The 10,312-nt window shown below is 52.6% G+C and overlaps 1 protein-coding gene across 4 annotated transcripts in view; it reads left to right on the top strand.

Moving 5' to 3' along the window:
* Positions 1–10,312, top strand: part of ZER1 (zyg-11 related cell cycle regulator) — a 77,769-nt gene that overhangs the window by 38,223 nt on the left and 29,234 nt on the right. The gene's annotated exons all lie outside the window — the stretch shown is intronic.

Raw genomic sequence — 10,312 nt, 5'->3', positions numbered from 1 at the left:
TTCCCTCCAAATTACGAGCGAGCAAATTAACCCTTCACGAGAAGCAAGATGGCGTCTCAAGGCGAGCGGGAGCCGGGGGTATTAGAAATGTATATGTGTAATAATGTAGAGTCCATGGTCCAGGATGGAATCCCCGAGCAGGAAATGTTGATTGTGCAGGAACACGGACTCGCCCAACTGAACCCAGGGCCCGAGGTGGGTGCGGCAGCGGCCGCGGTGTATGACACCTCCCCCCCCCCTCTCCACCAAGACCCTTCCCCAACCCTTGCCGAAACGGCTCAGCTGAGTGCATCCAACATGGCCCAGCTATGCGCCATGCTGGCGGCAATGAACGAAAAGATGGATGCGAATACACAAAAAATGGATGCAAACACAAATGAAATGAAAAACGAAATGAAAGGCATGAACGAGAAGATGGATACAAATACAAATGAAATGAAAAACGAAATGAACAAGCAAATAAACGGAATGGAAGCAAACATGAAGGAAGAAATGAAAAAGCTGCGGGGTGAGACGCAGAACATGGGCCGAAGCCTGCAGGCGGGCATGAAGGCCGTGACCGGGGAGATAAAAATGGCGACTCCACGTGTGGGATCAAACGAGCTGGGTGGGGGTGCAACGGCTGACAGGCCCGCGGTGGAGGCGGGTGAAAAAATAATTCGTGGAACGTGTTGGGCGAGGGTCGTGACGATGACCGAAAGGGAAAAATTAAATGGGGAGACCAAAACGTGTGAGACGAGACACGAGGTGACGACAAAGGAAAAAATAATAGTTGAGACAAGGGAGGTAAAGGGTGAAGAGTTGGCAGAGACACGGGAGATGGGAACGATAGAGGGAAGACTACACGATGAAGACGGGGTAAGTGACGCACACACACACACGGAGGTAGTGGAGGATAATGGGGGTGAGCTCGCGGAGCGTGCAGAGACCCAGTGCGAGCGCCTGGATGGCCTCCTCCGGGAGCGGGGGGAGGGAGTGTGCCCCCTTGAGGCGAGTCACAACCGGGTGAGTTCGGTCGTGCTTTGCGAGGTTGAGGGGACGGGTGCTGTGGACGGGTGCACGGAGAGCTTGGGGGGTGTGGAGGCCCCGGAGACCCTTGTGGGGACACAAATCCCCAGTGTGGTTGTCCCTGTGTGTGTGGTGCAAGGTGTGAGTGCGGCACCGTGTGTGGAAGCGACCCCGTGTGTGAGTGGTGTGGTGGCGATGGTGCCAGAGTACGTGCTTCCCAGCACACCGTGTGTGGATGAGGCACGGAGTGCGAGTGAGGTACCGCGGGTGAGTGCCCCCGCGTGTATGGGTGAGGCACGGTGTGTGGATGAGGCACAGCGGTTGAGTGCCCTCGCGTGCGTGGGTGAGGCACCGCGGGTGAGTGCCCCCGCGCGAGTGAATGGAGCACCACGTGTGAGTAGTATGGTTTGTGTGAGTAGTGAGGCACGCGTGAGTGAACGGCCGTGTGCAAGGTCGCTGTGTGCCAGGGAGACCGTGTGTGTGAGAGAGCGGTATGAGAGGGAGATGTCGGTTGGCATGCGGGAGCACGCAGCCGCGTCTCCCGGTGTGAATGTGATGGAGTGGACTGTGTGCGTCGTAACACGCAGGTGTGCGTGGGTTGAATGGCGACGACGAAGGCGACAGAGGAAAGAAAGCCGAGTAGCGGCTGTAGTTGTTTCGAGGACCGTGCCGGGTTCACCCAGCAGTGAGCACGCGGTTCGTGCTGTGCAACGCACGAGACCACCACGTGCTCGCTTGCGAGAGTGAAGTCCCGGTCCGGAAACGCCAGCGGTGGATTTGCCGATCCCGCGGACGGACAAAGTTTAGGCAGGTAAACGGATTTGGACCGGACGGGTTCTCCACGCGATCGTGTGTGTTAAGCTCCAACGGGCAAAGCACATGTGTTCGCGTGGGGAACCCCTCGAGACGTGTGGCTTGTGTTTTTTTTTTATGCGCACGGTGACGTCATGGCTGCACGTGTGGTTGGAATCCGGCAGGAGGGGTATCCCGGCCGGATGGTACCGTCCAAGGAGGGACGAGGTGCACGTGCAGCTGCATGACGTCACGGGCAGGTGTAAAGTGCGCGAGCTCTGAGTTGCCGCGCAGGTGCTGCGCATGGAAAAAAAAAAAAAAAAAAAAAAAAGCAAGCCTCACTTTCGGGTGTACAGGATTCCTGGGCAAGGGGTGAAAGACCCCCTTACCTGGGCACAGGATGGGAAACTAGTTAGGGGGAAGGGTTAGCTTAGTTAGACCGACTTCATGGGGCAGGGGTAAGTCCTCATGGAGTCCGTGGAATGGATTAGTTAGAGGGATTGCAGCCAGATTTAGGTTGGGAAATAAAATGGGATTAATTTGGAGACCGTGACAGACTGGTGAATGTGTAGAGGGGACGTAGTTTAGCTACGTAGGTTAAAAGGAACGTGCTACTAGTGTAAGGGATGACGTGGGAGCACGAGTTAGTTAGGGGATGTAGTTAGAAGGATGGCAGAGTTCAGCGGTGTGTGTGTTGGTGAGTTGTGAGGTGAGTACGTGTACATGTTGAGTGAGTGAGGCCAGCGGGTCTGTGTGAATGGAGTGAATGGGGAATGCATGGTGCGATGAGTGATTGGGGGGAGGAGTGACTCCCGCCCAAGGGACCCCGGGGTCAGTATAAAGTGAGTTAGCTGGGTTAGTGAAATTGAAAAATGGAGGTCGTTTTGTTGTTGGTGGGAAAGTAGGCTCGAGACCCATTTGGAGGGGTGCAGGAGCCCTGTTGACGGGCTTGGGAGCGTGGCTGCGAAAGGTGAGTATCGCTGAGTGGGTACCCCGGGCACCAGGCTAGTCGGCCGCGGTAGGCCATGGGCCCATGGGGGGCCGGGATAGAGTAGTGGGCACGGGTGCGCCTGCTTGGTGCGGGGGCCCGGGGCGCCATTAGCCGCGTGGGCAGTGTTGTGGGCACGGGTGACCCTCGGAAAGGGGCCCGGGAGGCCGGCCTGCCACGTGTGCGTTTCAGGGGAGGTGCCATGGGGGGCACTCCCCGGTGTTAGGGAGCTGGTAGGCTCGGAGGCAGTGTAGTGCCCGGGGGTGCCATAGCGGGAGATTCGGCAGAGGGTCGTGCCTGCCAAAGGGAGCCACGTGTCCCAGCCAGGAGATCGTGTGAGGGCACGGAGAGAAAATTGGGGGGCGAGGCCCGAAATTGTAAGGACACCAACACAGGCGACGGGAATCTGGGTTGTTAGAACCAATAGTTTAAGCGAGAGGCGCTTGTTGAAAGCCCCGGGGTAGTTTAACAGTTAAATGGTTAGGGTAGATTAGGAGATGTACCCCTCCGCACCATCCATCCCCTCGCTCTAGTTGTGGGCCGCTGGACCCACTTTGGGTTATAGATCGCCGAACTCTGGGGAGGCCATTCTGAGGCTTCGTTGGGCCTCGACACAGGACGTTAGCTCTCCCTTGTTCCCCTCCGGGAAGGGAACGTAGGGGTTGGGAGTAGGCTAGGTGACAGGATAGGTTAGCCGAACAAGGACGATAAAGGGGGTTAGGGGACGATTTATAGTGGGGGAGTAAAAATAAAAACAACAAAAAAATAAGTTGGGGCTAAATTGGGGTTTGACAAATTAAGGGAGTGGGTATGTACAGTGACAGGCAAAGGCGATAGGTTGGGAGGGAGACAGGTAGGTAGGTCCGAGCCCGCCCTCCAAGTGGCCAGCACCACCGCACTCCCTCCACCAACCTCCACTGAACGGCAAGAGCTGGCCAACTTCATCGGCAGCTGTTGTTTTGCTGCAAGGCCTGTGCCATTGGCTGGCCGTGTTTGCTTCAAGGCCTGTGCCGGCCAGTTCATCTGCTGGCTGTTTTTCTTCAAGGCCTGTGCCGGCCAGTTCATCTGCCGGCTGTGTTTGCCTGCAGCGGCCTTCTTCTGCGGGCTGCGTTTGCCTGCTGCCTTTGCCATGCCATGCCCACTGCCCCTGTTCACCAGCCCCCGTTCAATTTTTGCTTTGCCCCCCCCTGTTCATTTCCATGTGCGCCAGGATCTGAAAGCAACAGTTTGCAAGCTGCAAGAACTGCCCTGTTGGCAGCTACAACACGGGCCTGCAGTGGCGGCCCGTGCACCGTGTTTGTGTTCATGCATCCATTCGTTGTGCTCATTGCGTGTGCCACTTGAGCTGGCACGGAGACTGCGTTGTGCAGCCCAAGCACCGTTGTGGTTCACTGAGTTCAGTTCAAAAAGGAAGGCCTTGGACTGCGTGTGAGCAGCCAGCCACGTTCCCTGTCACCTGCATTGTTTGAGTCAGAGACTGCATGTGGGCAGCCTGGCTCCCTGCTAACTGCTTTCTTTTTGCAGAGTCAATGATCCTGGGCCATGGTTTAGTGTAAAATTTGTAAGTTAAGGTAAGATGTACTGTAAATATGAGTGCGCCCCCGGCATGTTTGTCCTAGCGCCGGCAATTTTATTTAAGTCGTCCGTATGAGTGAGTTTGTTTAGATAGTTACGTAGCCCTCAGGTTATTTATTTTGGGGACACGAATACCATGAATGTCGCACTCAGGGATCCGTAGGTAAAGTGTACTAGGGGAAAACTACACATGATGGCACACGAAAATTTGACGACTCGGGACGAGTCTGTAAAAAGGGAAGGGGGTAGTGTTGTGGTTACCAGATTCGCAAACCACCATTCAGGTCCCTTAGGTGAGGTATCTCGGTAAGTGCATGTGTAGTTAGGCCCAAACCCGTTGTCTAGTGGGAATACATGTCATTTATACGTGCTGCGACTCTTCAGGATAGCCGTTTTTCTTTTACTATCTTTATTTTGGACCAATCGCCACCATCACAACCACAACATCAACCACCAACCACAACGCCGCTTCACCACAACCGCCATGACCTTTACCGTCACAACTCGCCACCATCGCATCACCGTCATCTCGCGCCACTCATGGGCACCGATGCTGGACTCGTGTAGGGCGCACGTTGAACAGCGTGTACAAAACCACGGATTTTCTGCTTCAAAAACGGATCCAAAACGACACACGCCCACTTTTTGCCGTCCAATCGGTGAGCGAGGGGCGAATTGGCCCCGCCCCCAGGGCGATCGATATATGCAAATTTGTGGATCAAAAAGCCTTCACGCCCACTTTTTCTCGGGCCAATGGGGAGCGAGTTGAAAGGTCAAAGGGAGGGGGTCAAAGGCGAAGTTACGGGGGGATAAAAGGACGGTGTTCGTCAGTCAAAGGAGTCGTAAAAGTCGGAGCGAAAGAGTCAGCAGAACGAGAACGAGTAGTAAAAGTCGGAACGAGGAAGGAAGGAGTCGGAACGAGTAGTAAAGGTCGGAACGAGGCGAAGGAGTCGGAACAGAGAGTCAAGACTTCGCGGGCGGTGGAGCTGCTCGTCGTGTGCGTTGAAGTCGGAACGGAGGGGACGAGCTGTGGAGAGGCGGCGAGGGCGGACGAGGGGGTGCTCGCGTCGTGAAGGAGCTGCGCGCCCGAGGGAGGCCGGCAGCGCGACCTGGCCGAGGTGGAGACGCTCGTCGCACATAATAAAGATCCTCTATACCCCGAGCATCAGCAACCCCCTCCTGTTTCCCCCCGCGCTGAGATAGTGCGACCAAGGGGGTCCCGTTCCCACCCCCCTGCCAGGCACTGTCCACGAGGCCCGCGGGTTGCGGGGCCATCGCCGCTCCGCGTCTCATCACCAGACGGGTAGGCCCGACCAGGTCTCGGCCCCAGGCCTACCTCATTCTTGAGGGTATTTCTTTTCCTTGGTTTTGGGTATGTGTTGTCGGCGCCGTCTGTGAAGTAGAATTGTATAAGTGTTGCCGTGTGCTCGGTAGTCGGAATTAGCTCTGCACTGTGTTTTCACTTTTATGTTTGCTTTTTGTGTAAATGGAATTGTGTTTTCTTTTTTTGTGTGCATTTGGTGGAATTGTATTTGTGTGCTTTCCGTTCGTCGAGAATAAATGTGCTTTATTGTTGAACTGTTTCCCGCTTCGCTTCGTCTTTTTCCCCATTGAACCCCCATCTTGCTTCACGTAAAGGGTTGGTAGTGGGCTGAGTACGCCCGATAATTAATCGAACCGTCGAGGTCGACGATAACACCGCTCGGTTATTCTGATAGTACGGAACGGGTCGCTTAAGTGGCCCGTGTCCGAAGTCGACCTGCGGCGAGGTGCGATCGCCCGGTCTACCCTCCGCGTGGGTACTTAGGTAGTTCGAATTTGGCGAGCAACCCTATCCCACGCGGGGGCTGATTGGCTCGATCGCGGTGAGACCGAAAGGTCCACCCGTGACTGGTTCCCGGCGTTAGTCCGAGAGGGTCACGACTGGATTGTCCGTCCGGTGGGCGACGTGCCGCGATTCGAGTTACGTGGCCGTTCGCACGCCGGCGGGCGCGAAGACCGCAACAATATATATATATATATATATATATATATATATATATATATATATATATATATATATATATATATATATATATATATATATATATATATATATATATATATATACAGTAGACGAGGCGTAAGTCGTCACCATCGGGACCTAGAAAAAAGTGACGACTTAGAAATGTGACGACTTACGCGTATGCGAACATTCATGATGACTGTGGGGTGAAGGATGAAGTCGCGCGTGGCCTGGACACATATGTGTGAGAGCCGGTTATTGTACCAAAAGGAAAACACAATCCTCGGGGCATAGGTGGGGGTGAGTTGGTGAGTTGGAAAGTGATCAAGCAAAGATGGAATTCATGAATCAGTTTATCAAAAGTAAAGATAATGAACAACTCTGAAAGACAACTCGTATACCATCGGTGATGGTATGGTGACAAATTACATGACACACAGTCATCGTGGTGATGATTACCACTCAATGCCTATGTGTAAGTGAGTGCGGTAATGTACAAAACAAGCCAATATAAAACCTTGATCGGACTTCAACACGAAGCTCGATCGATCCTTTACTTCTTCGCGAAGTAATCCGTTATGTTTGACTGCCTCAAACTCTTGGGCATCTGGTGCATGAGAAAGGATTCAAACCGGTCATTGTATTCCATGATGTTGGCTGGGCAATCCTCCACCGAAAGGCAGTATCGGCCGAATATTTGGCTGAGCCGACATTTGCCGAAACCAGATGATGAGCGCGTCATCGACATCTTCAAAGGACACACATTTCACGCATTTCACACTTCCCACCGGCCTCACGATCTTCTCCACATGTCCAAACATCGTGCCCTTATTCTTCGAGATATCGTTCAATGTCTGCCGTTTGATGTCCAACTTCTCAGCTATGTCTGTTTTCTTCATCAGTGGATTTGCCTCGCAAAACTGGATAATGTCGTATTTTTCTTGGTAGGTTTTAGTTGTAAGCTTACGCTTCGTCGCCATTGTCCTGCCTGCAGTGCGATCAACGTGTGTACGCAGTTATAAATAGCCTATCACTGGCGGTGTACACCAATGAGCGAGCATCACGATTCCATGAAATCGGGCTTCTCATGAGGCAGCAGTTCCATGTGACGAGTTAGGAGTGGTAATTTACTTGAGTTTCCATTACGTGGGAATGGACAACATCTGACGACTTAGACTAAGTGACGACTTAGAGATGACGACTTACAGAGGGATGACCCTTTATTCAAAGGGATTTAACATGAGATAAATTCGGGACTTTTTGACTCTGCCGACTCAGGCGAAGTGACGAGTTACACGCTGCCGACTTCCACCTAGTCTACTGTATATATATATATATATATATATATATATATATATATATATATATATATATATATATATATATATATATATATATATATTGTTGCGGTATTCGCGCCCGCCGGCGTGCTGACGGCCACGTAACTCGAATCGCGGCACGTCGCCCACCGGACGGACAATCCAGTCGTGACCCTCTCGGACTAACGCCGGGAACCAGTCACGGGTGGACCTTTCGGTCTCACCGCGATCGAGCCAATCAGCCCCCGCGTGGGATAGGGTTGCTCGCCAAATTCGAACTACCTAAGTACCCACGCGGAGGGTAGACCGGGCGATCGCACCTCGCCGCAGGTCGACTTCGGACACGGGCCACTTAAGCGACCCGTTCCGTACTATCTGGATAACCGAGCGGTGTTATCGTCGACCTCGACGGTTCGATTAATTATCGGGCGTATTCAGCCCACTACCAACCCTTTACGTGAAGCAAGATGAGGATTCAATGAAAGAAATGACGAAGCGAAGCGGGAAACAGTTCAACACAAAGCACATTTATTCGCGATGAACGGAAAGCACACATATTCAATTCCACCAAAAGCACACAGAAAAGAAAAAACACAATTCAATTTACACAAAAAGCAAATGCGACAATGCAGATCTAATACCGATTACACGAGCACACGGCAACACTTATACAATTTTACTTCACAGACGGCGCCGACAACACATACCCAAAACCAAGGAAAAGAATACCCTCAAGGATGAGGCTGGCCTGAGGCCGAGACCGGGTCGGGCCTACCCGTCTGGTGATGAGACGCGGAGCGGCGATGGTGCCTCAACTCCGCGGGCCTCGCGGGCAGTTTCTGGTAGGGGGTGGGAAAGGGGCCCCCTTGGTCGCACTATCTCAGCGCGGGGGGAAACAGGAGGGGGTTGCTGATGCTCGGGGTATAGAGGATTTTTATTGCCCCGCAACGAGCGTCTCCACCTCGGCCAGGCCGCGCTGTCGGCCTCCCTGGGGTGCAGCTCCCTGCACGACGCGAGCACCCCCTCGTCTGCCCTCGCCGCCTCTCCACAGCTCCGTCCCCTCCGCTCCGACTCCAACGCACACGACGACCAGCTCCTTCTTGCCAACTCCACCGCCCGCGAAGTCTTGACTCTCTGTTCCCTCTCGACTCTCCTACTCTCTGGACTGACGAACACGGTCGCTTATATAAGCCCCGTGGCTTCGCCTTTGACCCCCTCCCTTCGACCTTTCACCTCGCTCCCCATTGGCCCGAGAAAAAGTGGGCGTGAATGCTTTTTGATCCATAAATTTGCATATATCGATCGCCCTCCAACGCCCTGGAGGCGGGGCCAAATCGCCCCTCGCTCACCGATTGGACGGCACAAAAGTGGGCGTGTGTCGTTTTTGATCCGTTTTTGAAGCAGAAAATCCGTGGTTTTGTACACGCTGTTCGGCGCGCGCCCTGCACGAGTCCAACACCGGTACCCACAAGCGGCGCAAGAACGGTGGCGATGCGACGGTTGCGAGGTGTGACGTGAAGCGGCGCCGCGGTGGGTGGTTGATGTGGTTGGTGGTGGTAACAATGGCGGTTGGTCCAAAATAAAGATAGTAAAAGAAAAATGGCTATCCTGAAGAGTCGCAGCACGCATAAATGACATGTATTCCCACTAGACAACGGGTTTGGGCCTAACTACACATATACTTACCGAGATATCTCACCTAAGGGACCTGAATGGTGGTTTGCGAATTTGGTAACCACAACAATATATATATATATATATATATATATATATATATATATATATATATATATATATATATATATATATATATTATATCCTTGTGTCGTAAGAGGCGTCCAGGGTTGCGTCAGGAAGGGCATCCGGCGTAAAACATGTGCCAAATCACTATGCGGATCATACGGATGATCCGCTGTGGCGACCCCGAACGGGAGCAGCCGAAGGAAGAAGAAGATATATATAGATATATATATATATATATATATATATATATATATATATATATATATATATATATATATATATATATATATATATATATATGTACAGTGTACTAGGCCCGGTGTATGCCCCGGTTATAATAGGTGTACCATATCCCTGTGTGTCGTATGAGGCAACCAGGGTTGCGTCAGGAAGGGCATCCGGCGTAAAACCTATGCCAAATCATTATGTGGACAATAAAACGGATTTCCATACTGGATCGGTCGAAGCCCGGGTTACCAACGACCGCCACCGGTACTGTTGGTCAGTGGGGTACCGGTGGAAATTGTGTTACTGCTGGGCAAAGGAGGAGAAGGAGACGGGAAGGCGTGTCCAGAGGCAGTGGGAGAGGGGGAAGGGTAGAAGTGTGGAGGTGAGAGTTGGAACTCTGAATGTTGGGACTATGACTGGCAAAGGGCGAGAGTTGGCTGATATGATGGAGAGAAGAAAGGTGGACATACTGTGTGTACAAGAGACCAAGTGGATGGTGAGTAAGGCAAGGAGCATTGGAGGTTTCAAACTGTTCAAACTGTTCTACCATGGTGTGGATGGGAGGAGAAATGGTGTCGGGGTAATCCTGAAGGAGGATTATGTCAAGAGGGTATTGGAGGTGAGGAGAGTGTTGGACCGAGTGATGAGTGTGAA

Source organism: Eptatretus burgeri, chromosome 1, assembly GCF_056783735.1.
Source record: "Eptatretus burgeri isolate ZD-2024b chromosome 1, Ebu_testis_v1, whole genome shotgun sequence".
NCBI classification, from domain to species: Eukaryota; Metazoa; Chordata; class Myxini; order Myxiniformes; family Myxinidae; genus Eptatretus; species Eptatretus burgeri.
Note: the sequence above shows the minus strand (reverse complement) of the source record. Positions and strands in the feature narration are given on the sequence as shown.